The following is an 18,934-nucleotide window of genomic DNA, read 5'->3' as shown; positions in this document are numbered from 1 at the left end:
GTTTGGAGTTTTAATCTTCATAACTGCACGCGTTTAGTTTTCCTGATGGCATGTACGAAGGCTTGTCTAGACTGACAGACGAGCGTGTGCAGCCCGTGACGGGCAGCAGGAGCTCGGATGGAGCTGAGATCCAGCTCTGCTTTCTGGCTGAGTGGGCTCGTGCCCTGCACCCTTTTGCACACTTCAGATGGGTGCTGGAGGGGCTGCCCTGGGGCTGTCCACCTGCAGGTGCAGCTGGAGCTGGACATATCACTGCTGGGGGTGCACAGACTCTGCAGGTTTGCTTTGGTTGTGGGAAGCTTTTCCCAGCTCGTGGAGCACAGCACTGGGGTTCTCCGGGTAAAGCTGCATGGCCAGGTCTCCCCGAATCTGTGCTAGAAGTTGTTCTGGGACCGCCCCGCAGTGTCTGAGGATGTCCACTTGGAATCACAGTAAGATTTACATGAGTGCTTGAAAAAATCACCCTAAGATTTTTAGAGATTTGCTTTCTGTTAAGAAGAGTAAATTAAAAAATAGTTGTTCCATGACAAGTTCGTCCTAATTCAGTGTCTAATAACACAGACATTGCCTTCCTCCTGAATAAACCCTGATTTGAGCTAAGATCTGTCATTTAACAGGCAATCGAGTCTTGAATGGAACATTCCTCGTGCTGGAGAAGCGATTCTCAGCTAAAGTGCCAAATCACAGTCAGGGTAAAAATAGATCTCTTGCTCCCATTTTTGTTGCCCGATTTTTGCATAATTTTTGCTTCCAGCCATTGGAATTGGTGGCACACTTGTTTGCTTGGTGTGGTGTTGTTTGCATTTTGGATTCCCGCGTTGGAAGCTGCAATTTGCTTCACCTCTGGGTTTTCCCTTTGTTCAGCTTAGCCAGGAGAGGTGCTGGCATTGCATCCTTTGCCTCTGCTCCACGAGGTGGCCGTCCCTCTGGTGCTGGGCTCCACTGGAGGCTGTGCTGAGGTCCCGGAGAGGAGGCCGTGCTCACGAGTCAGCGTGACGCCGCCTCCCTCCTTACACACTTTGTTGCGCAGCATCGGTGTCCGCGTCGAGGCTCTGATTTTTAGTGGTTGAATTAATCTTCCCAACATCGACACGAAATCAGCAGCCATCTGGTACCAGCACAGCTCGAATTTGTTTCCCCAGGAAATAACGCGAGCGACCTTGCTCGTTTTTGTCTGAGGGCTGGTGCGTGACCGCGCCACGCTGCAGAAATTACTGGGGGGAGCTGGGTGGGCAGTGTAGGGTAAAGGCTGTTGTTAGATTTTGCTTGTGCTAAAGTGGCCAGGAGCAAAATAATTAAAATATAGACAAAAATACAGTAATTTCTCCCAAGCTACAGAGCAAGCACCCAGGTGTCTGTGTGCCCAAAGAGCATGGAAATGCGTTGGTGTGAGGGGTGCAGCTCCAAGAGGCATGATGTGGGGTCTCTGCCTGTAGGAAGGAAGCAGTGCTGGTGGAGGAACTGCTGTGATCCTTGGCTGGCTTGTCAGTGGCGAGAAGTCAGCAAGGAAAAGCCGTGTTCCTCTGGTGGCTGCCTGGATTTACAGCCCCCGCTCGGAAGCGCTGCGACGTTCCCCAGTAAATAGGGATCTACGAGCCAGGCTCTCTCTCTCTCTCTCCTCTTTCTCCTCTGATCCACTTTTCCTAAATATGTAAACTCTGAAGGAGCTTTATTCTTCTTAAATGATCATTCAATTGTCCTCGGACTGTATCTTTGGGTAAATTTATTGCTGGCTATTTAAAAAAAAAAAAAAAGGAAAAACAAAAACAAAAAAACTGAAATGCATTTTGCATATTAACACGTAACTCTTGTTCCTGTCTGCTCAGTTTGGAAATGGTTGGATTGCTTTTATAAAGAAAAAAATGGCTAATAAAATTGGCCTCAGCACTGTTGCTTTGCAATTCTTATGAACAGTAAAGTGCTACTTACAGTCATTGATGTTAAAAGCTATTTCTAAATTATGGTGCCATTTATTATCTCTAGTGTCCAAAGTAAGTTTAAATGATGCTTATAATTCATGTTTTACCAAATTTCCTTTTCCCCCCGAGGATACCTCTGATTAACTTATGCACATTTAAGCGCTTTTTAAATTCTTCTTTTATTGCCATTATGCTCTGAAAATCTCAGCGATTCTCAAAAATGGGTAATAAACTTGAGATAAAATGCTGCAGTTTTAGATCAATGCTGACATATCACAGTGGTGATTTCTTCAGAGCTAAAGTGATAATGCTTCATATTTACAGAATATATACTAGGTTATTACTACAGTATTACCATTTTGTTCTAAGATGAAATGAGTAATTTACCAATTTATTAAACAGTTACATTTAAGTATTGCTTAGGACATTACCACACCAATCTGTTTACTTAGCTTGAAGAGTTACCATTAAGAAACCCTGTTTATTTAGGTAAAATTTGTAATGATCGTGCCCTCCATTAAGAAACTTATTTTTCTGCAAGCCTAATTGCCTGGAAATGAGTTTCTCCTTATTTACTATGGTGCATTCTGCTAAGCCAGCTAAAAATGTCACCCTCGCAAGAAGTGCTGGAGAAATTAATAATACATATATGGAACAGTTTTAATTAGTATAATACCAAACGTTAATAAAAGATTTATGATCCGGTTAAAAGTTCTAACGATCACAACAGGAAGAGGTCTGAAACGCAGCAGCAGCAATCTGTTAAAAATAAACAAATGCTGCCAAACTCCCCAGGTCTGGGCTGGAGGGGATATTGTTTGGGTTTGGTTTGGTTTGGTTTTTCCTGTCCCTGTCCTTACGTGAGTCCAGGCTCAGTCACCTGCGAGGCCAAGCCCTGACCCCACAGGAACCTGAGTAAATCCGGCGTGGCAGAAGAACACCCTGGGGGGCCCAGTGGAGGACGAGGGGGCTGGACGAGGAAAAGGCTACACCTAATTCACTCTGGGCAGCCACAGCTGGCCTGAGGTGTGTCTAGCAGGAACTCAGCGCTTCTGGGCCAAACCCTTCAGCCCAGCCCTAGAAGAGCACATCCCGAGGAGCTTGGGAGGTGGAGGATGGAGGCAGAACCCATCTGGCTGTGCCAAAGGCAGAAGTAACGAGCAGCAGCTGAATTTCCAGAGGTTTATCCCCCTTGATGGGTGGCTCACAGCTGGCGTGAAGCCCTCGCTCTCCAGAGGAGCCCCCCACACAGCATCTCAGGTCACAGACAGCCCAGCTCTGTCCCCGTTAGCAGAGGGAACGGCCTCTGCTGAAGGCCTGCAGGGAGGATGGCCAGGCCCGAGGTCCTCGTGGGGCTGGGTGACTCCAGCTGAGGAATAAGGCGTTGGGAGGAGCGGCCCTCAGCTGCCTGCTGCAGCCAGGTGGGCTCTGGGGGGGGAGAAGAGGTGGCTGGGTGACATGGAGGGACACCGGTCACTGCTTTGAGTGGCTTCAGCCAGAGGAGGTGATTTAAGATCCTGTCTTAAACTCCCCAGAGTGCACCTTGTCTGGGAGTCTCACTGGGGTCTTCAAGGCAAAGTGGTGTTGGAAGCATTAGCTCTGAAAGTTGGCTCTTGAGCCACCCTCAGTGCCATTAGAGGAGGCAGAACTGCAAGCCGCTTTCCAGCTTTATTTCTTTAGACCAACATTGCTCTGCATCGAACTCATTACATCTGGGAGAATAAGCAGTAAATAGCAGTAAACGCTCTGCTTTCACCCAGAAGTGCCGTCCTTCCTGGGAGTGCCACCAGCAATGCGTATCATGGGCTTGGATCCGGGGTCTGCGGGCATGAGCAAGCACTGGTCTTGGTTTTGTTTCTCTACTCAAATGCTGCCTGGATTTGGCCTCCAGCAGTACTGCCAGGAGTGAGCTTCTCTCTGCTGTGATGGTTTGGGGATATCTGAAGGCCTTGTGAGAGGCCAGCCTTGCCCTGCTTCCCACTCAAGGTGCTCAAGGGCAGCTTGCACGTGCTGGCTCTTGCTCCCTCTGCCTGTCCAAGGGGAGCAAGGGGACGTGGCACTGCCTTGTGCTGGTAACCGAGCCCCTGGGGTAGGAACTGGCATCCCCAGGAGGGTACCCGAGGAGGGGCCAGAAGCATAACTACGACTCGGGGGCAGAGAGGAGCTGGGGACGGGCTTCCCCACTGGGTTCACTCCAGCCAAAGGCTGGCTGCTGTGGGGAGAACATGTAGGACGTGCAGGATGAAGCTCTCGCTGGTGGGGCCGGGCTTCTCTCATGTGCTGGTTGGGTCAGTGCCCCTCCTGTAAGGTCTGTTCCTGTTATCGAGAGGGCAACAGGCAAGTGCTGGCTGCTTTCCACTTTGACGTTTATGCAGAGGGTGTCTTCTGCATGGAACAAGTAATTGATGGGAAAGCTTCTGTCCGTGATAACAGTGGATGCTCCATGAGTAGTTTTGGCAGCAGCGGATGGAGTCCAATGGACCAGAGCAGGAGCACTGCCCCATCCCCTCCTGCTAGGGAGCTGGCAGGGTGCAGCAGGAGCTTGGGGGTGATGTGAGCTGTGGGCTCCTCGTCTTCTTCAGTGGTAGAGCCAAAAGTGGACGTAGGCGCTGTGCTGGGGCCTGTCTCCTTTTCTAAGCTCCTCTTAGGTATGTGTTGGGAGCAGCTTGAAGCAGGGGCACAAGCTGAGCCTCCTGGCACCGCTGCCCAGGGACGTACTCACTCTGTGCTGGAGAGCAAATGAATGTCAGAGATTTCCTCAATTGTCTGTGAAATTATCTGAGATTTTATTCATCCCTAAACTTCGCGATGTGACTTTCCTTATTTGTTCCTTCCAAGGCCAGAAAAGGAAACACCATATTTATTCTTGCTAATGTAGCTATATTGATTAAGTCATAAAGCACATATAAATACATATTGACTCATATTACATTAAAGTATCTATCATTTACTACTTGCTCCTCAATAATACTACAGTTATGTTAAAAAAAAATAAAAGACACAATGCATTAAAATTGGTATTACCTCAAGGAAAATAGGACCTGCCATCATTATTCATATTAGGTTTTGGCAAATGAAAGTTTTAAAAAGGATGCAAGTATTAAAAATGGAAAACCACCTCCCACCTCCCCCAGCAGGGAGCAGGTATTTCTGGCTGGAGCAGTCCTGTCCTCTGCTGGCTTCAGCAAAACTTGGGGTGTGTTGGGTGGCTTTCTCATGGGTGATGTCCTGATAGATGAGGGGGCTCTGTGCAGCCCTCCGCCTGCCTCCAAGGTCTCTTGAGTGCCAAAATTTGTGCAGGTTTCAGGCTTGGTTGCTGCTGGTGGTGAATTTCCTTGCCGCAACAGCATTCCCGGGTGGTAGTTGGGCACCCAATGGTGTCCCTGCAAGGCTACCAGGATCTTGGAGGTCTGCAGCAGAGGTGGGCACACAGCAAGGGCTTCCAGCAGTCCCTGTGACTGCCTCTTAAATGCAGTGAGAATTTGGGGCATCGCCGCCTCGCTCCAGCAGCCCCGGCACTGCTGCACGGGTGCGAGGATTTCCAGCAGGTTTGAGGCACTCCTCGGTCCTCGCTGGGTTTTGGCTTTGCACGGCGTGGGAGCCTGTGTGTGTCCACGCTGCCTTGGTGCAGGCGGTGCTAAATCAATAATGCCAGAGGAGGAATTTTTTAATACTTAAATTTCTCTTTTGCAGAACGCACTTAGGCTTTTCCACGCAAAGAAAAAATGCAGCAAAATGCTGTGCACATGGCTATTTTATGCTTCTGCTTGTCTTTGCTTCTCTTTATAATTAGCCTAATGTGATATCTGATCCCTGCTCTTTTTAGTGTTTGTGTGCCAGTCTGACAGGACTAGCGCTGTTATTTCTTAGATAAGCTAATCACTTCTTAATGACTGGACAAGGTATCTTTATTTAACTGCATAAAGAGATTTAACTTTTCCCGTTAAGATATGCCCGCTGGTTTGTGTTTTGTTAATGACACGCAACGTTTGTGTAAAGCTCGTGTGGTGCACGTGTGCAGGCAGGCCTGGGCTGCTGCTGTTGGGAAAGCCGTGAAAGGGGCTGGGACAGGAGGAACTCGTTCGCTATTAATCAGAATTTATTAAGGAAGCCCTTTGTGAGCCCGGCTGGCTGCTGCTGCTGCTGCTTCAAAGCCCGGCGCGCGGCCACGAGGCTGGTCCTGCAGAAACCCAGCACCGCCCTCACCCTCGTGGCACAGCACCTACGGCAGTGCTTGTTGCAAAATTATTCTAAGGGCTTATTTTCATGATAAATGCATCCCTAAAATATGCAAGCACAAAGAGCAGAGCTTATTTAAGTCCAACATGAGCAGCAGCCCGCTGTTCCCCCTCCTGCAGCCCCATGTGCCTGCAGCCTTCGGGAGGAGCTGGCAGCTGGGCTGCGTGGATCCGTCAGCGCCTGGTGCACGTGTGCTCGCAAGGTTTGGGTGCTGCCACGAGCTCTCAGTGGTGCTCCAAGGCTTGCTTTCCCCAGCATCACCTGGACTAACCTTTTTGGAAGGAAGCACCGACACCAGGCTCTTCTGACCCCAGCCCAAAGCTGTTGGCACCTCTCAGGGCTGGGGCAAAGGCCAGACCCCTGAGAGCATCTCACGCTGCTCCGCCCAAGCTGGAGGCAGCTAAAATCCTGCTCTTGGTTTTATTTTATTTTATAAAGTTTTGTCCCTAACATTTATGAGTACCTTAAAGTGTTAGTTTGGCAGGGAGTCTGTATTCCTTGCTGACAAGAAAAGGGCCAGGCCGGTCCTTAGGGTTTTAATTTTACTGGCTGACTCTAATGTCAGTCTTATCAATGATATCTTTTCTTTCCCAGTAGCATGTTCTAATAAGAAACTAAATCACGAAGACAAAAAGCTTCTGGCATCTCCATCTCGTTGGCTCCTACCTCCATCTATGGCATGTTTACAAGAAAACATTTATCGCCGGAGCGCTTGCTGGCAATAAGGGAGGAGATGAGAGCAACAGCTTTTAAGCGGCGGCCTCCACGCTCAGCCACGGGAGGAAACCCAGGGTAGCCCCCAAAATTACTGCCTGGCCACAGTGAGCCCGGAGTGAGGCTGAGAAGCAGAGCAGTGAGTCGCCTTGGAGGAGCTGGGCTCGCTGGCGGTGAGTTTACAAGTGGTTTGTGCAAGGACAGAGCAGAAAGGAGTGTGCTTGTGAGCCTTGCAAGGGCATTGCGCCCACAGCAGCGTGGGTGGTGGAGGCGTCATCCCAAAACACAAACTTGGATTGCAGCTGACCCCTTCCGAGGGTGAAGGAAAGGGAAAAAATCATTTGGGAGCGCTCTCTCTGAACGCTGTGTAATGCTTGGGGCATCTCACGGCGTTTCCACGCTGCTGCAGGTGCAGCCCCAGCCCTCACCGAGCCCACCCACGCCCCCCGCACTGCCGGCAGCATTGACATCCCCTGCTGCAGACAGGAGGAGGGGGGGGCAAGGGGTCAAGTGCCTTCATCGGGCCCCAGAGGATTTCACTGCTGGAGCTGAAAGATGGAGCGTGGCGAGTGCTCTGTCCCGCTCTGAGCTTGCGTTTACACTTGCTGCTCAATTTCCCTTTGCCATTTTGGGACATGAGGAAGGGGTCGGGGCATGGGGCAGCTCTGGGGAGTCCCCTGGGAGGGAGGTGGCACAGGAGGCAGCAGGAACGGTGTCTTCCCAAATCCCACAGGGAGGGGAGCAGCGAAGGGGCAGCTCTGGGCACCTCTGGCAGCAACGCAGTACTCCTAACAATTAGCAATTAGGCAGAGTTACACGCCTTCGGTGCCTATTATGGGCATCAACGAGGAGTTCTGGTTCTGCTTTCTACTCGTAGCCTGGCCTGATGCTTGCATTTCCATAGCAGATGCTGGAGGATAATTAGAGCTGCTGCAGATAACGCCGTGGGCCATTTGCTGCGGCGTGGCACGGCCGGGAAGGCTGACACCATGTGTGCCCAGGTCTTCGGTGGCTGAAAGCCACGTGCTGTGCTTTTGGGAGGCGGAGGAGAGGGGATGGGGAATGGTGAGCGGGCTGGGACCTGTCCCTGGGTGATGGATGGGCTGGGCTGGGTGCCCATCGGGCTGGTCCTGATGGGCACCCAGCAGGGGTTGATGCTGATGTCCCCTAACCTGGCGCTTTCCCTGTGGCCAGAGCTGCTGCAAGCTGGCCTTGAGGGGAGGCTGCGGGGCTGGGGAGGCTCCTGCCAGCCTCCGCAGCCCCGCAGCGTGCCCATCCCACTGGCGCCGGGGAGCTGAAATGCAGAGCTGAGCCTCGGCTCCCCCTCGGTTCCTCCAATCCCCCTCAAAAAAGAAAAAAAAAAAAAAAAAAAGGAAAAAAAAAAAAACACGAAAAAAACAAAAACCACGGTTAATGTAATATTACATCGGATTGTACTCCGAGGAGCAGAAAGCCAATTTTGGGGGAATGTGAGCCAACCTACATTTAACTGGAGTGCTGATATTTACTGTTGCAGCGATTCGGGCCCGTAGCATGGGTGAAGTCACCGGCTGGGGATTCGAAGTCCAATTAGGTAGTGCTAATAGAGGAGGCGGCGATGCTTCATTGAGAGAAATTACTAAAATTGTACTTTTAGGACAGTCAATTAGCTGTGTTTTGACAAAGCAACAAAAAGATGAAACTGAAGCCCTTGGAAAAAGAATGAGAGAATTCAGAAGGAACATGTCTGTTTGGGGAATCCTAATATTTTTTGTTGAAATCATTAAGTGAAATTAAATACTATTTTAAACCAAAGGGATAGAATATCTAATTAAGCTAGAAAAAAGGTTTGGGGAAGGGTATTGTTGAGGGGATTAGAGAGATGGTTTACAATTCGTGTTGACTGAGGCGGGGCCCCAGAATATATTAGGTATATTAGTAACGGGGATGGGAAAAATCCCCTGGCAAGCTGGGCTGAAGCCTAGCGAGGATTTCTTTGGGGTGACTCCTGGGCGCTGATGCTTGCATTTCTCCCAGGACCAAAATCCCTGCTTTCCGAATGTGTTCTGGCCCTAGACCAGCATGTTCCCCCTGAACTGAGGCCAAGGTGATGGGCTGGGGTCTCTCCCAGCCTCTTTTGGGATGGTGTGCGAGACCCTCACGACCAGCAGCACCCCACGAAGAGGGGAGAGTCAGGAAGGGCAGGGGGCTTCCTTGGAATTTCTAAGTAACTTCAGATGATTTTCCTTTTTTTTCTTTTTTTTTTTTTTAATTTTTTTTTTTATCTGGTGCTCCACACACACCTCCAGCAAAGCTCTTCAGCCTGGAGGCCTCTCCTAAAGAACCTGGTTTTTGACCTATATCATCGCATTGTTTAATTCACTTGATATACAGAGACAGTTAGTGAAATATGCATGCTATATTATATTAAAGAGAAATGTAACCTTCAATTGGTATCTGATGTGCACTTTGCAATAACTGCTATTAGTTGTCTATAAAACTCCTAGACATCATTTGATTTTATTACCATTGTATTATTTTACTTGGGAACATATAGAAGGAGTGGTGATTGCAGGTCTTCAAGTGCTTACTGGGAAATATTTAACGCAGAATGTTTTATTTATTAGCATAAAGAGACACAATGGATTGTTGGTGATTAAAGTGATGATACTGCTGCCATACTTGTCAAAAATATAGACCTAATTCAATAGAAAGGCGACAGTCAGTCTCCATGTTGATCTATGCTGAAGCAAACTGCCTCTGAAAGCAGTACAAAGCCTGAATTGGCCTCTTAATTTTATGCTCTAGGGCATAGTATAAAAAAGGGAATTCTTTCTAAGTGCCTGTAATTGCATGTTACCAGAACCTAAAATATAAGCCAAATTTTTGAAATTATAAGTGTTAAGCTTTCCATTTCAATTCCTTCCCCTCCTCCAAAAAATCATCAAAACAAAAGAGACCTTTAAAATGCCTTGCTATCCCACATCATTAATAAAATATACAGCATACTTAGCCTTTAATTGCAAATGTACATTTTGAAAGAAAATACTTTTTTTGTTGTTTTTGTTTCTTTTAAGTAAATCGGTTTCCTTCTCTCCCAGCTGGCCAGCTCAGGACCCAGCACCCTCTTGCACCCACGGGCATCGTGGCAGCCCACCTTGAAGCAGTGTACTTCAAACAGTCTCCTGCCTGGTGCTCTGATGGCAAGGCTGAAATGTTGCTTGCAGGGCTTTGAAACGACCTGGTGAGTTGTGCAAGTTGTGCTGGCCCTGTGTACCGACAGTATGATGGAGCCCAGTGTCCCTGCATCTGGCTTTGGGGTTGGCAGGGCAGCACGGGATGTTTCTGCTGCTGCTGCACCCCATAGCATCCTGCAAAATGCCCTGCAAACCTTGAGCGTGGCAGGGTCTGGCCTTGTCCCATCTCCTGCCCTACCTGCTCCTGGAGCTTAAGGCACTATGGCGATGCCTGTGGGGTTTGTAAGCAAGCCCCAGGCACTCATGGAGCAGCTTGTCAGTGGGAGAGAAGGGCTTGTGTCCTTCCCCTGCCCCGCGCTGAGGTGGGATGAGCTTTGCACGGGCAGGCTGTAGCATCTGCCTTGAAAGTCAGATATCCCCCCCCCCCGCCACTTGCATGGATTAGTGTTTACAGCTTCACTCCTCTGAGAAGACAGCAGGAAAAAAAAAAATAAGATTAACCATTTTGTACACTCCACAGCTTCATTGGACAGGCAATAAATCAATACAATTGAATTGGAGAAGATAGTGTTCAAATGCTATTATCTGCCTCTCAGTTATTGAGCTGGGATCCTCGGACTGACTTGCCGAGGTGCCTGCACCTCCCGGGTCCCCTCCTCGGGCTCCCCGTGGACTCGACCAGCTGCAGCGGGCTGTTCTGCGTGCTCCTGCAGCCCTCCTCCCTTGGGGTCGGGGTGCTGGCTTGTTGGGTTGTTGGGGTGCCAGCAGGAGACCAGCAGCAAGCAGGCCAGCGCTGGTGAAGGATGCTGCGCTCGCAGTGAGAGAGGAGAAATCTGTCCACAGAGCCAAGATGTGATGTGATGTGGCGATGTGATGTGTCCCCGGGGAGCGTTTCGGGCTTTCCAGGGCTGATCTGCTCCTCTGCATAGCTGCTCGTGCCGTCTAGCGGTGATGTTCCCAGCCGGGGTCTGGGTGTCGCAGCCCCTGCACTTTTGGGATTTGGTTGTTCAGGGCTGCTTGGAGGCCACAGGGCTTCCACCCGAAGGAATCCCCGGTGAGCTTCGGGTGCCTGTATTCCCACATCTATCCAGGAAATGGACGGCACTGTGAAGTTCGGGGTTTGCAGGGACGGGTAGGAAGACTCCTTAGCAGTTCAGGATACCCTGAAGTCAGATCTTACGCCGATTAAATGGTTTTGACCCCAGCAAAGCTGCACCTTAAGTTACACCTTCATAAAGGAAAGGTAAATCAAGCCCAAACTTAAACACTGCAAGGACTGATGCTGCTTTTAAGACTTAAAAAAAAAAAAATCATTAGCAAAACAATCTGTTTCTCAGTATAGTCTCTTATTTACAAGTTTTAATATTTCACAGTGATCCTCACGTGGTGGCGTGAAGGTTCAGACCCCTTGTTTACAGCCTCAGACCCCACTCCCCCCTCCTGCCAGCCGAGCTCTTTTCCCAGCCCCGGCACGATAAATTTTCCTTCGGCATATGTAATTTCACAGTGCCCTCTGGTGCACAGGCAGCTCCAGTGCAGACAGATCCACTCCTGTGTCAGTTTGTGGGTACCCACCCCTGGTCCACCGAGGGGGCACCAAATCCAAGTGCAAGTCCCGACCTGGCGACTGCACTGACAGGGACTTATCTTGAGTACCCCAAGGCTTCCCATCAGTTAGCTGAGGTCCTGCCCATCCCAGGGCCCAAAACTGCGACAAAAATGGGTGTGTGTTGTCACTGATGAGATCAATAATTGGAGCGCGGGTCCTCAGTGGGGCAGTGGTCTTGGTGGTGGTACCTCGGTGTGATGCCGTGGGCCTCGCCATGCAAATGTGGTGGCAGAATTCATCCGTGCTTTCCCGTGTAGTAACAAGAAAAATGTGAGACAAGATAGTCCTTGCTCTATCTGCATCGACTCAGTGGATTTGACATACCTGGAGGGTGAGGTTGTGACCCTGAGGACGCTTGTATCAGCTGAGAACGTGATCCCCTTTGTCATTGCATGCAGTGACATTTTTTTTTTTAATTTTTTTATTTTAAGATCTATTAGTTTTGGAAACATAAGCCTACCGTGATGCTATGTCTTATGAAACACGAACAGTGGAGCCTCTGTGAAGCAGAAGCTAGGCACCCTCAGTGCTATGGGGAGCAGCAGCAGGGATCCTGCAGCTCTGCAGGGACCTCAGGTGCTGGTGGCAGGTGACACCTGAGGGCACATCACCCCTCAGCTCACCGCGTGCTCCCCTACAGCTGATGTACGGTGTGGATCGTGGTTGCTTCCCTTCAGATCGGAGCTGAGGCAGCCTGCTGGTGGGCGCCACGATGACCGGGACAGAAGGATGCCACCATGGACCTCGTGGCCCCCTTGGAGCTCATCCACCTGGTCTTCTGCTCAGCTCCAGCTGAGTGCCAAGGGCTAATTGAGCTGTCAACAGCTAGCCATTAACGATGTACCTGGGACAGACCTTCCCACCTCCAAACCCTGCTGGTGAAGAAGCTGGAGAGATTCTGGGCTCTTGCTGAGGTGACAGAAATGGCAGATGAGCAGTAAAGTGACCGAGGAGTGCTGCTTGGTAATTAAATGCTAAAAGGCGCCATGACAAAAGTGAATGAAATGGATGGGCCCTACCTGGCAGCCGCAGGACGCTGCTCAGATGTGTGCAGTACAACTGGTTGTGTCCGAACAGGTCACATTTGTGGTTAATAAAACAAAGCAGAGATGGCAAAGAGGTCAGCAGCAGCTTGCTAGGAATTTGCAAGCAGAGAGCCAGGCCTGAAAAGTGCTGTACCAGACAGAGGGGAGCTCTTGCTTTGGGGCTGTTACCTGTGCTCAGGCTTTCAAATTCCAGAAGAGATTGGTAGGAGTATTGAAAAATAATAATTTATTTCTTTTATTTATTTATTTCCTGAGCAAGGTGGAAATCCTCTTTCTTGGTTCTCAGTTCTTTAGGGAACTAACATCCCATGGGACTCCTACCACTGGCAACCCCCTCGTCAGCCTCTTAAAAACCTGGGTCACACGAACCTGCACCGTTCTTGACCAGAGTATCCAACTGGTGTGGGAAATGCAGAGAACCAGATGGGAGGGCCACGCCGACAGACTTCCACATGTGGGAGCGTCAGATGGCTGTGCCTGGAGGGCCACGGCCAGCACAAATCTCCTAAGCCTCTGCTGCTTGCCCTGGAACCCCGCTGAGCAGAGCGTGGTCAGCCTCAGCACTGAACTCGAGTCTGGACCTGAGTCTTTTAACCAGCAGGGTGGAGTATATTGGGCTGAAGGCAACCGTGAGTCAAAGGGGCCGTATTTTCCCCAGAATATCTTACCAAGTAGTTCAAGGACTTTTTGATCAGGTCTGTTGTCTACTCACCCTCCAATGAGTTTTCTTTTCCCATGAGTACACATTCAGTTCCCACCCATTCTCCAAATGTATGTAAAATTCCCATGCCTTCAGCATCCTGTGGCAGTGACTTCCTCTGCCCTGCTACATGTTGGGTGAAGATCTGCCTCCTTATTTATTTACCTTTAATCTGCCACCTACATGTTTCGTTTTATGCCCCTCTGTCTCTTCTATTAGGTGAGACAGCAGGCAGTTGTTTCTCAGTCTCCATGCTTCTTGTCATTGAATAGTCCTTTATTTTTTATTTATTTATTTTTTTTTCTCTTGACAGGACACCTGCTCCCTGTAGAAGTCAAGATGTGGCTGTGCCCTGCACTCACACAGTGACTTAATGCTATCTCCTGCACCTTGCAGTGGTGCAGGGGCTGGGATGGTAAGGAAACAGGCGCCTCTGCAGGTTTGTGTGCAGATCCTGGAAGTTTTCCTTGTGTTTCTTTTTTTTTGGGGGTGGTTAGCGGTGGGGCTGGTGGGGAGAGGAGCAGAAGGGCTCGTTGCATGCTGGATATAGGGAGCTGCCTGTTGCTCTAAGCCAAGAGTAGAAATAAATCTGGCCATGCCTTTGGTTCTTTTGACATCTGTGTTATCAGCTACACATGCACTGGGAACTTGGGGACAAAACATGACCTTTGACTGCTCTGTTTGAGGTCCTTGCTTTACATGGCGTAAACATGTGGCAAGGTCAAGCCCAGCAGAGAACCAATGGATGACTAAGGATGGATTATTTATTTCCCTAAAGAGATTTATTTTGAATGCAGAAGCTGTGACTTGTGCCCAGGAAGGCAGAAAAGGCTTGCACTGAGCCAGATGGGGTCTGGTACATGACACAGAGATGTTTGTTGGTCTGCAGGTTAATTTGGATCATCTCATTCCTGCTCAGGGGGCTGTGGCTGAGTGCTCTCAGCCTGCACCATGCAAGAGCTTCAGCTAAGTAACCTCGAGCTGTAATGCTGCGGATAGGAAGAGACAGACAACCCCCTTCGGGGAGACCTGGAGGAACAGATGAGATGTGAGAGGAGGCAGACAGGTATCAGGAGCTGGCCTGGGGTCACTAGATGGTGCTGTTGATCTTGAAATGAGAACAGACAGCTCGGAGGAAGGCATCTCCTGAAGATGGCACCCAGAGCACCTGCCCAAAATTATGTCTGACTGACAGCATCTCACCTGCTTCCCGAACACCACATGGACTTGCCCTTCATGCTCTGACACTGAAGCCATAGAAATGAACTACATCAAACGTGAGAAGTTCAGAAATTGGATGAGTGTTTGCTGCGGTCCCACCTCACAGCCTTAGCTCTGCCTTTGCAGAGCCTGCAGGAACAGCGCATGGCAGGGGATATTTTATAGCCTGGACTGCAGAAGAAATACACGTGAAAAGTGACCACCAGAACAGGCTACTTTATGTGGAGCACCATGTATTATCTCCTATCTCCATGCCTTCGGTTGTGACTGAGCCACAGCTGCTTGTAGACAGCCAGGAGAGCTCATGCACTGATGCAGAACATCATTTCGGGATCAGGTTCATTGGTTTAACAAGCAGAGGGTTGTTGTGAGCTGGCAGCAGGTATAGCAGTGGTCCGGGGCAGTGAATGATGTCCTGCTGGGAGGCGGTCTCACCCTTGGGACTAGCAGGGCACAGAAAGTGTCAAAGGGTGTAAAGATTTAGGGGCAATGTTTTCCAGGCAAAAATTCCCAGAGACAGTGCAGGAGGAGAAGCCGTGCATAAGGCATGCCCCGGGGTCGTGGTTCCTGGGGAGGAAACAGCAGCTGGGCGTGCTGGCAGCAACCCGGGTCTGAAATGCTGCTGCAAAACAGGCAGATGTGCACGATGTACAAAGTCGTTAGAATTCAGTTTATATTCTGATGATACCCTGTTTAAGGACCAGAGGCTCTCATTTGGTAAGGACGGGCCTGGATATTGGTGAGAAAGTTCAGGACACCATGTCCCTTTGAACTGTAACATGTCCACAGCTTTTACCTGTTGTTCCCTTTTGAGGCGTGGCTTTTACTCATAGCCAGCATGAAGGCAGGCGAGCAAAGACAGCTCTTGCTGCTCATCCCTGCATCAGGCCATATAACCTAACAGAAAAAGCAGATTTTTAACACCTTTCCCCAAAGCATGGCCCCGCTAACCCAGGTACTCCACTATCCAGCTCCTGTGTCACTCAGAGCCCTGATCCCAGAACGTACGAAGGTCTCTATACTGCTGGTATGGCCCAAGCCACCCCAAGAATCCAACTTTTACTCTTTAGTATTACAAACAACCAGCTGAAACCTAAGCCCGTGCCATCCATTTGGGCATGAATAGAGCCAAATCTGAGCTTAAGCTGTACACACACACACACACACAAAAAAAAAAGAACTGTACAGTTTTTATGTCTTTTTATTTTAAGGGACCTTAATTTAGGTGCTCGATATGTTATTTTTAAATTAGAGTTAATTATCCCATACTCAAGGCTTGGTCATTCATACCAAGTATTTAGACCCTGCATCTGTTGTTACAGCTTTTGTACTTGATAAAGAAATAAATAAGGAGAAAGCTCAGCCTAGCTCATGTTCTACTGTTGTGATGCTTGCACCCAGTGTAATCTATCTGTGCGAGTTTGTGCCACCTGAAAGCCTTCCTTATGGACATCATGGCTTGCCTGTCATTCCTCCTTTATAGGAGTGAATCTCTGGAATAGGGCCTTACGCAAAAAGGATCCCTTGAAAGCTACGTGTAAGAACACAGACGAGATGGAGCAGCACCAGCACACCCTGTCATTAGCACGCTGACCTGGTCACCAGCCACTATTGGCTTCAGTCCCAGACTTCAGTCTCCAGAGCTGAAGGATCTTCTGATGCAAACCTTCAGGCTGCTCTGCATAAATAATGAGATACTGGAGAAGCTGGGCCTGGGGCAGACAGTACATTAAAGAAGGAGGACAGAGAAAACTTCTGGTGCCACCCATGGCAGGCTCAGAGGTAAAACAAAGACTGAAGGTAAGAGGGAAGACAGCCAGGTAAGGCTGAGAGGCACCGAGATGATCTGCAGCTACAGGACAGCTCTGTCCTCACTGCTGCTGCAGTGCTGAAGCATGTCCTGCTGCCAGGTACTGCTTGTGCTTCCCCTGTGCCACCTGGTCTGATTACTGCACTTACTCCAGGTTCACTGGAACCACAGGGATTTTCAGGTTTGAAAGTCAAACCTTTTGATGTCAAGGAATGGTAAGTGTTTTGATACCTTTTAAGAATTTCTTCTGGAGTTCTCTGGGCTAGGAATTATTGACCGGTGAAAGGAGGAGGAGCTCTGTGGAGGGTTATGTGACAGCAAGGGAGCTGAACATCGTATCATTGCAGCAGTGTGTAAATTAAGATTGCATAGAAAACCTTTATCATGTCTGTAGCTTCTGATTGCTTGAATGCGACCGTGCTATGGCTTTAACAATGTTTAAAATGCAATTTCCTAAGTTTTGTAAAAGCTTACTAAAAAGAGAATTCCATTAAGGGAAACCATGTTGACTCCGATTTCTTCCTCAGTTCTCCCTGTGCAGCTATTTCTAAATCACTTGTAAGCTTTTTCAGCTATGTGAGTATTAGATGGCGTAGAGTTGAGCAGAGTAAAATGATCGATATTGTAATGGACTTCTCATCCTAGTACATGGCAGAAATAATAAATGTCATGATATATGACAGCCCTTCTAAAGCCCTGTGGAGCCAAACGAGATGCAGTAAGCATATATCTCCTACTTGCTACCCGTGTTTTGCTTCTCTGTGTCTGTCCTTTGTTTCCTCCCACATTTATTTCCTCGGTAATGGAAGACTGTAATTGAATTAAAAGCGACTCTGTACGAAGAGGAACATGCTGTGGCTGCACTGCTTCCCTTCGGCAGGACTGGGTGGACTTCTGCAAGCACAGCCTGCGTTGTGAGCTGCTGAGCGCTGCACGGAGCAAGTTGTGGGGTGGTTTTGACAAGCAGCCAGGTACTCCCGTTGGCTTTACATCAGGTAGGTGTTCGTGCAAACAGCTGCAGCCTCTTTCACTGTGACCACGTAGAATCTCTCCTTCCCACTCCAGGCTGCTTGTCGTTAGGGTTGTGCCAAAACTTCATTTTAGATTTTGATACTAGTTCCTATTTTCGAGCCAGATCAAACAAATGTCTTATCTGTATCTGTACAGCTCCCCTTGGCTGAAATGCCTGATCAATTAACACTGCCTTTGCTCTGCCAGTTGACGCTGGCCACCATACTCAATGTGTTTTCCTTCCTCTGCTGCTTCACAGATCCCTGTGCCTGTCTTCCCTGTCCTGCACTGCCAAGCTCCCACTCTTTACCTACATTTTAAAAGTCACCCTTCAAAGGAATTGCTTCTTAAAGATCATGAGAAATGAGCCAAGCCAGAAGTTAGAAAATGAAACACTGTTCCTTCTCTGGTGTCCTAGAGAGATTTCGAGTGCAGTAAATTGGAAAGGATGTTCATGTTGCTTGTGTGATCACTCTGCCCTTACACCAAGAAGTGACTGCAGATGAATTTCAGACATGCTTAGCAGAGGGCTCAAAGTACTGTTACACGTGTGTAAGACTGGCTGGGGAGGACAGGAGACTTTTTTTCCCTGCCTCCCCTGGTTCCTGCCCACCCAAAAAATGTGAGCTCATCCTTAGACACCAGAGGAACCACACAGAATGATTTTCAGTACTCTGATGATGAAGGAAGTTTGTGGGGGAGCTGCCACCTTGTCAGACACAAGCTATGGACACCCACTCGAAGGAAGCCAGCCTTCCTCAGCTCAGCTGGTCGCAGGCTGCTTGTTTCCTCTCTGATACTTGAATCTCCTAAGATTGAAGTTTTTCTGCACAGTTATGAGGGCTAGAAGTTCTCTCTGTTCTGAGTTCACTTCCTGGCTTTAGTCTCAGGTTGCTGATAATCGAAGCTTTACCCAAAAAATTGTTACTCAGAGGAAAAGGTGTGGCACCACGGCATCTTTGGTGTGGCAGTTCTGTCTGCAAAAATCACAAAGAAGACTACTGTGGTCTAGCACTGGGGCAGGAGCTTAGGAAAGACGTAGAAAAGCCTGTGCTGTCCTTGAAAACTTCCTCCATCTCCTGACAACTTCTGGTCCTTCCAGAGCAATCAGGCTTTGTTACCAGTTTAAAGAAACTGCACACTCCTCGCAGTTTTTGTTTGGCATCTATCTGCCAGTGGACAATTAATGAAATGATAAGGTTAGACACTACTCTTGTCTTACATTTACTTGGAGCAAAGCATATGCTTTGAAACACCCATCTTTATTCTTTTTTCTCTTGAAGTTAATGTCTTATATCAAGCTCTTAGATTTAGCATTATAATGGAAAACAGATGCAGATCTTGTTACATGCAGACCTACTAGTTAATTCTTATTTGTACCAGATTTGTCGTATTTTAGGTAGTTCTGCATTTCCAGGTTCACAGAATGAGCTATTACATACTCAGGATCACTTATGTTCTCTTGTGACCTCCAGTTTCCTTATGGGCA

Source organism: Anas platyrhynchos, chromosome 14 (assembly GCF_047663525.1).
Source record: "Anas platyrhynchos isolate ZD024472 breed Pekin duck chromosome 14, IASCAAS_PekinDuck_T2T, whole genome shotgun sequence".
In the NCBI taxonomy this organism is placed as follows: Eukaryota; Metazoa; Chordata; class Aves; order Anseriformes; family Anatidae; genus Anas; species Anas platyrhynchos.
Note: the sequence above shows the minus strand (reverse complement) of the source record.